Genomic DNA, 12180 nt, shown 5'->3' with positions numbered 1-12180 from the left:
TGCACTGCAGTTTCCACTCCTGCCTGGAAAATGGTGCTTGGAGAATATTGCTCTCTCCTGTAGGGGGTTCTCTAGGGGTTCATCTTGTCCCCCATGCTATTTACGGTCTACATAAAACTACAGAGTGGGATTATCCCAAGTTGCTCAGTGTGTTGCTGTCAGTACACCAATGACATGCTGCTCTACTAGCCCTATTTGTCTCCAGCTGTAGATATGTTAAAGCAGAGCTTGCTGTCACAATGGACTGGATGAGGGCTACCAAGCAGAAGTTCAGTCAAGAAAAGACTTGAGATGCTATTAGTGGGTGGCTCCCCGACAGAGGATTTTTAACTGAGGCTCAGGTGGTCTCAATGGTATAGTCTGCCTTCTACCAGCTATGCTCATATTTGATCTCGGTAATCTATGCTTTGGTACTTTTTAAACTAGATTGCTCTGGTGCATTCCAAATGTGACTGCCCTTGTGCAGAAACTGCAACCAAAGCCAGAATGTCCAAATATGTGATACCACTTCTGGCCTGCTTGCATTGTCTGCATATTTTCTCCTGAAGTGCTGGCTTTAACCTATAAAGCCCTACATGACCTGGGACCATAACACCAGCCACAATCTACCTGGACACTCTGACCAGCATCCAGGGCCTTCCTCCCACAGCCATCTCCCAGGGAGGCTCAGCTGGCAGCTCCCCTACCTGGCACCAGCTCTACTATCCTTTCAGGGACAGATTAAGACTGCTGTGACAAGGCACTGAACTGCTCTCAGTATTGGGGTTAGATTTGCTATATAACAGATCTTGTTCTCAGACAAGCTTGCTGTTATAATTTCAATTTGGTTTCAAATTTAATCTTTAAACCTTGTAGTGAAATTTTATGATTTCTTTATCATTACTTATATTTTATGTTGAAGTTTATTGTATTTTATGAGTTGCTATAATCCACCCAGAGAGCTTCAGCTACCAGGCAGCACAGAAACAACAACATAATCCTTACTATTGACTACCACACTGTCTGGATCAGAAGTTCTGATTTACAACCAGTGTTTTCAAGGTAATTAGCCCCAGAGAAGCTATAAATGATCTATGACATCTATGAGAATGGGGCTGATGTATTTCTGGCACCTTGATCTTTATGTTTTAGTCTGGAATCCTAGAGGTCAGGGCTATTGATGGCTCCTAGGCAGGCTGGATCAGATGCAGTGTGTTCTGAATGCCAGTTGCTAGGGAGCAAGAACAGGCGCAGGGGGGCTTTCTGTGCTCATCTTCCATTTCAGTTCTTCCTTCTCACTGTGGGAAAAGTGGTGTTGGACTAGCCAAGCTTCTGTCTGACCCACCAAGGTTCTTACATTGCATGCATGAGTGTGCTCATTCTTGCTCTCTCCCTCTCCCACTACCTGGAGACTTATTTCTGATACAAATATTACTGCACTATTTTTAATGTAACAGAATCCTTTAACATCCTTAGAAGAAAAAAAAATCTGGATTTCCCAGGCTGAGCAAACTGAGCCCTTCTTGTCAAGTAGACAATTATTTCAGCTTTTCTCTCTAATCTGTGCCCTCTCTCTGCTGTTAAGCTCTTGCCTGGAAAGACTCCCTTTTCCATTATGCCATTAGGTTAACGTAATCTGACTGAATCAGCAATATGCATTTTTACACTTCAGTGTAGTAAAACTCTTTGACCTCTGAAGGAAAATGAAAAAAAAAATCAGTTCAATGATCAAGATTGTGGTGATTTAACAGCATATCAGGGTTATCAATCACATGAGAAATAGGTTAAGTTTATAGCAGGTACTGATAAAAAGGTTAACACAACTGAAGTGGGTATGTGTGTGTGTGAGAGAGAGAGAGAGAATGTGTTGAGGGGAGCTGATTTTCAGCATTTCATGGGAATGTTCAAGTACAGTAAGTCCGAATGGTGCAAATTTTGAAGGCATTCTCTCAACTCTTTCCAGCATGTAAATTTTTAACACTGAACTATTCTGATCCTTTTTTCAAGCGGTCCTGTAATAAATGTTTGGAGAGTTAAGTTGAAGCTACAAATGGTGGAATGCATAAGTTGACAGATAACTGAATGTGTGTTTGTTTTTTATGCATTTATATTCCAGAGTATCTCCAGGGCATTCCGGGCAACCTGAAATAACATCAATAATTTAATCATTTAAAACATCCACCTAGGTTATGGCAAAAACAAAAACAAAACAAAAATAGCATAAAACCACAATTTAGCAGGAGTCAAAATATTTCATTTTTCAGAAAATAAAGCCCAGTTAAAATAGCCAATTCAAATTAAATACTGCACATCTACCAAATAAATAAAAGGTTCTTACCAGTACCCAGAAAGTCATGCACCAGCTTCACAGTTCCTCATTTGTGCTCAAAGTACTGATGACAATTTTTTAGATCTCAAATCAGCTTGGCCAATAGGTAGGAAATTTGAAAATGGCAGTGCAAAACATCTGGAATTTTGCTCCAGCAATTATATGCTAAGCACCTTCGGCCTAAATAATTTGGGAAAATTGTATGTGAATCCCCTCTCCTGGATTCACCCAGACCCTGTGATGGAGGATCTAATATATAAAGGTCTTGAATCTTTTTAAGGAAAGGAAGCAAATTGGCTCCTACAAGATTCCACTACAGGCAAGATAATGTCAGTGCGCGATGTTGTGCAAAACAACTTAGCCTACACCAGAAGGAATGGAGACTGATCCTGGCATGGGCTGGATCCTTGGCTGCATGGACACCACACAAGGCTGTTGCACCAGTACTTCCCTCCACCAGCCAAGTCCTCGCTGCCACATCCCAGCTGCTATCTCCATCTGAGATCAGTGATAACGGAAGATGCCACCTAGTGAGGAAACCCTTGGAGGCCAGGACCTGAAAGCCTTCTGACATGGACTGGGGGTCCCAATGGGAAGCATTAGGTCCACTGAGTTAGTATTTCAACATTCCAGATCTAGTCTGTCTCGACATTGCTAGAAGTTTTGTTGGTGTTTCAACAAAGACAGTGCTCTCTCTGTGGAGGCATTCAGTCCTTGGGACTATCCCCTAGGAAATGCTGTTGCCCCATTCTTGATGATATTTTATGGAAACATGTTTGCTTCACTGTGTTTTTAGCCTAGAAACCTAGGCTAACCACTGCTTCAAATGTTTGTCCCATCCTGGAAAGATCCATCTTTCCATCTCCTACAATGCAATAGCTTGAGGACTTCATGATGCGTCAGCCTTTGACTAGATGGCATGTAGACTCCAGTCTCAAATGAATACTTGCATGGATAGTTGGTTTGCCTTTGCTGAAATTTATGCATAAGGGATATATTCAAATCTATGCACATCTCTCTCTCTCTCTCTCTCTCTCTCTCTCTCTCTCTCTCTCTGTGTGTGTGTGTGTGTGTAGAGAAAGAGAGAGAGTGTGTGAATGAGCGAGCTACAGATTCCTTTTTTCTTTTAAGGTTTTGTTTTGTTGAAACTTATGCTAATAAAACTAAAATAAATTTTCTATCTTTAACCATACAGAAAATAATAGGAGAAGATGGAATACCATACCAAGCCTTGGTGTTTACTGTGTGTGAAATGCTATTTTCCTACAAACAGATGTGGTGCCTTTAGGAAAGATACCTGGATCTAAACCAACAACTGACAATTAAAGTCATGTTTTATTCTCTTATTTATGTGCTGTACATTCTGCCCCAACAATGGAAGCTAACTGAAACCTAACATAAAAGCAATTAGAACAATGCAGGGACATTAAATAATAATAATAGTAATAACAAACAAAGCACAATAAAGTGATATAAATACTATGCAGGTAATAGGAGTACAAACAAGGTCAAGGAACGCAAACAAAATTCACATATTCTCAGTAACATTGGAAGTTTAAGCAAGTGGTCTACACAGCCCCAGTTATATTGTTGCTGAGGCTAAGAAGATAAGACTATCTAGGGATCTTCTTCATGCCATATGAATTGCTTCCAAATCAATGGAACTGTTGCACTGTAGGCTGTCTTTTCTTTTCTCAAGGTTTATTCCATTATTTGCAAAGAAAATTGAGTTTGTTCAGACTGTTCAATGTCATTTCTACCTGATCTTAAAAGGATGAACTAGGATAGTGTAATTTATTACTAGCATTCTTAATAAAATAAAATAAGCTCTTTTTAGAAAGAGGAAGTCAGCAATTTACAAAGCTACTTAAATGGAAGTGCTTTTACATCAGTGGATTTAGTACCATTTATTTCCATAGGGCAGTCATCTAAAGTACTAGGTTTTTGCTAGCTTATGACTGAAAGTAAGACAGTGCTTTTATTTGGGGTTGGTTTGTTTATATTTGTTAAATCTTGTTAAGAAAACATTTGCTTATTTTAATACATTTGTAATCCTGAAAGTAAGTTTCAATAAACTCAGTGAAGCTTTCTTCCAAGTACATAAGGATTTCACTATAAATACTCTGCATAATATTTAGCTTTGTGTGCCTCAGTTTTTGACATGTAAAATGGAAATAATGGAAAGCCGCAGTGGTAGTGAGACATGCTTTATCATTGTTAGTTTCTTTGGGCTGGTATGATGGGAGTTGCAGTCCAGGACAAATGATGAGCACTGTGCTGGGGAAGGCTAGTGTAGTACATTTGACAACAGATTTTTCAGTAATTATATGCTAAGCACCTATTTATTAGGAATGACTGATATATATAATGCCTGACGATAGTTCTTTGAAAGTCTATCTGTATAACATTAATAAAAAGAGCCTGTGATGGCCAGTTCCCAGATGCATCTTGCTAAGGTTCTTGTCTACGATGATGGGCATGAAGCTAAGCCTTTTCACATAATTTATGCTTGCTACAATAGAAAATGGCAACCATAATAGGATGCATGAATTATAGGTCATAAATTTTGCCATAAACCAATTGGGAATAATTTTCTTTCCTGAAGCACAATTACAGCAAAGTTCAGGCTTGGCATAAGCCAATTAGTCTTGGAAAATATATGGTTATTGCTACCTTTGTTCAGTGTAATTACCTCTTAAAACCAGCAGTCACAATTGTTATATTCTGATGTTTTAACCCTTTAAGGGTGGATTCAGACAAACATTTCCCACCCCTCCCAAATTAACAGTAAGGGGTGATCATAAGCCAGAAACAGGGTGTAGGAAGGTATCTGTCTGCAATAGATCCTTTAGTCTGTTTGTTGGATGAGTCTTTTCAAAGAGCTGCAGAATCCATTGTTCTGAGCGTTTTCAGAAGCCAGGGATGAAGGCGGTCTGAAATGGACACATTTGGAGTATTGGCAAAAACATGGAATAACAAATAATCCACTTGAATTGAGTTTCTGTGCCTACCTTATTAATGGGCAACCTCTAAGAATGTGCTGCTGCATCTCAATGAGCAAGACACAGTTATTATGAAATTCTTGATCAATATGTCTGTTATATACGTCTGTGGACCCTAGCAGAAATCATCCCTTTGGTTTTGGTGGCAGCAATTTCAGTTTATGCCTTCAGCAGACAGAAGCCATGATGTAATTCATACATGGCCCCAAGGTACAAATGATTTTGAGAAAGTTGGCAAACTTAGGTTTGACTTCTTAGATTCCCCAATGGGAAGGTATTGTCTAGACGGCTACTAAAATAACAGAAAGGTTAGCTAGGGCCTGGGGACCTTTAACATTAATAATTTGCATCATGTGATGCTGCACTGGTAATAGTAGCAAAGCATTGAGCTGAATGTTCACGGGGCAGGGCATTCTATATATAGAAGCAAGAGTAAAAACATCACCAAGTGATAATTGCACTCATGCCCAACAGCCCTCCCAACCAAAGTGTTTTGCCAAAAATGAAGAAAGCAGGTGGACCACCAGGAAAGGGGAGTCCCAGTCCCTGAGTATAATGGCTGAATAAGTATAGCCTGAAGAGCCTGATCCTGCTTAATCTTGGAAGCTAAGCAGGATCAGGCCTGGTTGGAATCTGAATGGGAGACTTGAGTCTACATTGAGTAGTTGGAACTGATGGCCTTCTAGGCCCCTTCCAACTGTATGATGTTGCACAGGTCGAGGGGATACAGAGAGGATAACTGAAAGGAATAGGCAAGCTTATAGGAAAAAGGGGTAGGTGACACTTAGAGATTTAAGGATTAATACTGGTATGTTCAGTTCGGCCCAGGAGTGAGAAGCAACGGCAATGCAGAATACACATCCATGTTGTAGAAAAATGTAGTTATTTGCCACAGCATTTTAGGAACACTTTTATACTGAAATATAATTCCAAATCTAACACAATTTGGGATTTTTTTAAAAAAAATACATTGGTTTAGAGAGTCATGCAGCAAGCAATATCCCAAAACCTTAATTTGTTACTAATTTTTAAAAAAAAATCTTGCTCCATCACTTAGGTACAAATGCTAATACATTCCCTTGCATTTAAAAACAAGTGGGGAACCCTTTTGTACATTCAAAACTACATTCAGTAAAAAGTAGCCTAAAATCTTCATGGTAGCTTTTTCTATGCAGGGAGGTTTTTAGTTTTTAACATAATTGTTTATTTGCAACACAATAATAGCAACAGCAATAAGAAAGAGAAAGTGGGGAAAAGGGGAGATGATATAAAAGGTATTATGCACAATGATCATTAACATCACTCTTGACCTAGAAAGAAAAGGGAGAGAAGAGTGATGTTAATGATCATTGTGCATAATACCTTTTATATCATCTCCCCTTTTCCCCACTTTCTCTTTCTTATTGCTGTTGCTATTATTGTATTCCCTTTTATACATTAAAAGGGAAAAGAAATGAAGAGATCCCTTTCTAATTCTGCATGTGTGCATGCACAGAGATTTATATATGCAGTCTATATGTCTAAAGAGATATATGTATGCCTTTGGCACTGCAGGAGATTTGCTTAAGCCTTTTTTATTTCAGAAAGCAGGGAAGATGGACAAAAATCCAAAAATTCAATTTCTCACCTTGTAGAGTCGATGGCTTTACTTGTGGGCTGTTGCTTGTGTAATCAAGCTCTATTGGAAGTGATTGAAACTGTTCTCTTCAAAGCAAGATTGGATAAGAGGAACTGGGATTTCATGGTGCTTCCAAATAGTTGTCCAAGAATGGTCCATGCTCTCCTTAAAGTCATGCTTCAATATTAAATTATGGTACTTCTAAGAAGTGTTTAAATGGTGGAAAAAATACATTTTCATAAAAAGGGACTCAACTGAGCCAGCTGGCTCCTGTATTTTGCTGGTTAAGCACATGAATATAATAATGGAAACAAAGAGAGAAATACTACCCCAGACCTCAGAGAGTCCAAAGACAACATGACAGTAGGATTGTAAGGGAACCTTTGAAGCCAAGAAACACATTGGCTCTGTAAGTACATCAATGACAGAGATAATGCAGAGAAATTTGTGCGCATGTTTGACAAATACACGCTGATAATTTTGCATTCTGTAGGTGTGTTCTTTGTTTGCACATGTATGATTTTACATTATTGCAATCATATGCTATATCTTCTGGACATTACTGTGATTGTTTTAGACAAAGTCATTTCTCCTCTCAGTATACAAAGGTATTATTATGCAAAGTTATCTAATGCCATTATATAACAACATTATTTTCTTTAAACTAAGGAATGATGCAGCTTAAAGCAATCCATTTTCTAACTTTGCAAATTAAAATTTCAGATCCTCCTTCTTTAAAAAAACAGTTTAAAAGGTCAACCAGTTTGAACTTTAGAAGGCTCAAGATAGAAGGCTATCATGTCTCTGAAGCATTCTGTTAAATATTAGTTGTGAATATGCTTCCATTATAATGAAAGGCTGCCTCCAGTTCCTTGCCTTTTAAAATATAGATCAGTTCCTTTAAATATTTTAGGATGAAGAACAAATTCAGGTAGTCTTAGTAGAGTGATCAGTTGTTCGCATGACCTGACAACCCACTCTTTGAAAAAGAGATGCAGTGTGGGTAGTTCATGGAACAAGATGATCGGGATCCTTTTAAGTTGCCCCCCTCCCATCTGTTCCCTTGGGTCCACCACATGGATCCCAGGGAGCTCGGTGGCTCATGTCACCCGGTTTCTTCCTACTGCTGCAGTTGAAAGCCTTTTTGTGCCTGCTGCATTTTTGTTCCATCACTTCCCCCTAGGAAGACACAGAAGCAGGACTGGGTTTCCAGAATAAGCTAGCACATAATTAGAACACTTTCTTTAAAACCTTATCAGGTTCTTTGTACTAACTCAGGACTGCCGTTTCATTCACTTCTGTGTTATCTTACAAAACATGAAGCAATCCAAACTTCCTACACCTGTGTGAAGTCTTTAAAATTGCATCTCGTCTAGGCAGTCCATGGCTAAAGAGGGAGAGAGCAAAGCTACTTTGCAAATTAAAATCCATGTCTTTCCTGTTATTTCATGTTGGAGAAACAGAATATAATTTATCTAGTAAAAGGTAGAATCCTATGCATGTTTAGGGAGAAAGAAGTCCTAAAGTTCCCAGCATTCCCTGCAAACCTGGTTCGCTGAATAGTGTTGAGAGTCATTGCATGCTTTTTTGGTTCTGTGAAAAACAACGAGAATGTTTTTCGTTCTGATTCAGGAAGCTCCCTTCTGCCCTGTTTAACTATTTTCCCTAAGGAAATTTTATAGGGAAAACAGGAAATTTTCTTATTTCAGCTAAGGTTGTACCCTCACTTTTCACAGCAGTTGTAGAGAAATTTACAGTTGAAATGGCTTGTGTTCTCATTACTGTAAGTTAGCATGCAACACACAGATGCTTTTACCTATGAACTTGTAGCACTTGCCTTTCACATGGTAATGGGATTTGTAACCCTGTTATTATTTTAGTCTACAAGATTAAAGTACTACACAGAGCAGGGTTCAAATTTGACAGGCTTGCTAGTTCCCAAAAATATTATTTTTAAGATAGAGAGAGAGATGCATGCCAGTACTTTGGGCTTAAACCAGGAAGTGATGAGGTTTTTCCCTAACAGAGAGAAAGTTAACTTTTGAATTAATGTTTTCACAGGTTATCTTCATGCAATCATCAAGTACACCACAATCCCAGTGGTTACACCCATTGTACAAACCCACTCAAGTAATGCTTGATCCTTCATCCTTAAGCTACCTTTTCAATATCAGTATTTAAGGAGCTGTCATACAGTAATCCTCTTCATTCTTTATTTGTCTATTAGCTTTTTAAGAGCCAATTCCCTCTGAAGAGAAACAAGGGAACATTCACTTAGGAAAGGTGCTTTTGCCTGTTTTTTCAATGATCCAGCCTTCCAATTCAGCCCCTCTCCACAACAACCCATCTCCTTCAGGAGAAAACCCAATTTTAGGGAGTGGGGCAGATGTTGTTCAGATGGGGGGGACACTTCTGCCCATTCCCTGTCAAAGACATATTTCTGAATCCAAGCCAATACCTTCTATCAACACTAAAACAAGATGGTAAACCATCAGTTAAGGCCAGCATCAATGCTGGCATCAAGGAAGGCATGGCCAGACACCAAGTGAGGACTCAAACCCTCTAGTAAGTCCCCTAGAGTTGCTCCTCCTCTTTCACCTTTCCAGGTTGCTTGTTCCCTTCTGGCCCAGACAACAGTGGAGGTGAGAAGGACCCTTGGAAGCGGTCCCAAGTCTGTTTGCTGACTGGCTTTCTGTAGATGCAAGCAAATGGTAGTAATGATGAGAAAAAGGATGAGGAGCAAAAGCAGGTGCAAACAATGTTGATGAGATGGCTGACTCCCTCCAGGGGAGAGCCCTTGGTGGTGTCTTGCCCATGAGTTCTCTGAACCCTGGAACCTGCACTGGTCAGCACATGGATCCTGGATTTTACTAATAGCAGAAGGATAATGAGAGCATTCACATAAAAGCAAGAACATTCCTAACATAAAACCAAGAATGATCGTTATAGAATGAGTTCTCGCAATGAGCCATCACAGTGGAAGAGCTAACAAACCATTAATATTGCAAGATGTCATTCCACTGAAAGTGATTGATTGCATGGTTGAAGTGAATCAACTACTGTATGTGGGTCCAAGAGCTAAACTAAGCATAACACAGATTTCTGCGTAATTTTCAGGCAACTTAAATGAACAGCAGAAATCAGGAACAGAATAAGCTGTCACTGAATTGACCTTGAATGGTCCATCTGCTTTCTTCTCCTTCCTGTTTCCTATGACCTGAAAAAGCCTACATTTGAGGAGACAAGTAATGCCCACCAGATGTTCAGCTAGAGCGTATGGGAATTCTGGTCCAAACCTTCCAGGACTCTACATTGTTGCAACTGTCAAAAGCATGAGAAAGCAGATGGACCACAATAACACCAAATTCTACTAATGATTGATTGATTAATGCTAGAGATGTTTTCCATCCCAGGCTGTTGTAAGGGTAGTGAACCCTCATCAAAGTGGAAAATCTGGCACCCTTGCAACCCTTTCCTGAGGTTAAACTATAAAGACAGTTCTATAGTTTTTAACAGACCATGAAGCATTCTTAAAGGTCAAATCTTTGGCAGACTCTTCATTTTATGTCATGTTAAAGTAAGTAAACATAGTCAATAATTCATTCCTTTTGTGAAACGAACATATGAATAATGAAGGAAGCTTCTGTTTAAGAATTGTGTGGAAATCTGTACTATAATTTTCATAGGCATTTCATCAGGAAAAGGTTGAGGAGATAGTTTTATGTGGAATACAGTTTTATGTGGATACAGTTTTATGTCAGTGTGAAACATTCAGAGAGGGCAGGATGGGTATGTTGAATGAGGAGTCCCCACTGCAACCTCCAAAGGCTTTCCAGGGTCACAGTGGAGTGCCACCTTTTCCTGTGGCTGGCCAGACACAAGCTAGTGACCAAAGGAATGAATCTGTAAAGATTTCTACTGCATTTTGTCATATTGCTGCATTTTTCAGTTAAACTGTTTTGAATACCTAGAGAGCATGAGCTAATGGACATTATACACATGTAGGAAATCAGTAAAATATAAAAAATAATAATCTTGAATTAAAAATGTTGATATTCTAGCTTATCTCCAAAGACTTCTGTGTAGCTGACAACCAGTAGATAATTTAGCTTTGGAAATATTCCTCCAATGTATAGCCAAACATAAGATACAAAACCAGCAGAAGGAGAAAGATACAATGCAATAAAAATTAAAATATTTGAAATATTAAAAATTAAAGACTTATTAAAGCAACAAATTAAAATTACTCCCTGAGGGCTTTCCTAGTGAAAAAGGTCACCCGTTTCTAGAAGCTCAATAAGAAAGTGAGGCCAGTCAACCTTCTAAAGAAGATCCAGAAAACAAATACCTATCAATAAAGCAGCAGTTTCTAGTAATCAATAGATTCAGTGATCAACAGATAATATAGCAGATTAAAATAAACAAACAGCAGGAATTGCCCAAATCTATGATCTCATATCATGTCATACTCCATAGAATGAACTTTAAAATAGCCAATTTTCACAAGCTTGCAATGAGATAAAGCAATTTCTGTTCTGAACTCTACCCTAAAGCCAAATTTCTATGAGTGCAGGAAATCCCCATTCTCCAAGAGAACCTGGAGCTGTTCCAAACTGCCCACTCAGTTATGTGGCCACAAAAATGCAGATTTGATACCAGCCTATAATTAGTTAAATCAGAAAATGAAGGCTTTTCCAGTGGGGGCAAAATTAGAAATCTAGCAGAAATCCCTCCACTCTTCTACACAGTCTAAAAGCAAGTTAATTCAAATTGGATATATTTTACAAGCAACAACATTCAAAGGAAATCCACATATGTTTAAGTCTTTTAAAAACACAAACACCCTCAGGCAATTAATTGCAAGGATTCCTTCATAACTGGGCAAATAGAAGCTGCAGATCTTTCTCCATCTCAGCCTGAAAAAAATTGGCAGAATTTAATCTGAGCCTTTTATTATCTGTGATATTTAGGAAATTGGTCACAGCAATCTCTCAGAGATTCTTTACTGCCTAAGATGCTTGGATATAATCAACCCTTTATTATTTGACAGAATTCCACAAGAGAGTATTGATAAAATGTTATTTATTTATTGCATTTAGATACTGCCCCAATAGCCCAGAGGGCTCTCAGGGCAATTTACAAACATTAAAACTTCCATGTACAACAATAACATACCCAGATAAAATACAAAAGGCTAAAAACAATGTTTAAAAATTCCAACAGCAGTAATTCCATATAAAACTATAACCCCA

Source organism: Varanus komodoensis, unplaced genomic scaffold, assembly GCF_004798865.1.
Source record: "Varanus komodoensis strain SLA01 unplaced genomic scaffold, ASM479886v1 scaffold8, whole genome shotgun sequence".
In the NCBI taxonomy this organism is placed as follows: Eukaryota; Metazoa; Chordata; class Lepidosauria; order Squamata; family Varanidae; genus Varanus; species Varanus komodoensis.
The sequence above is the reverse complement of the archived record's forward strand: the minus strand, read 5'-3'. Positions refer to the sequence as shown.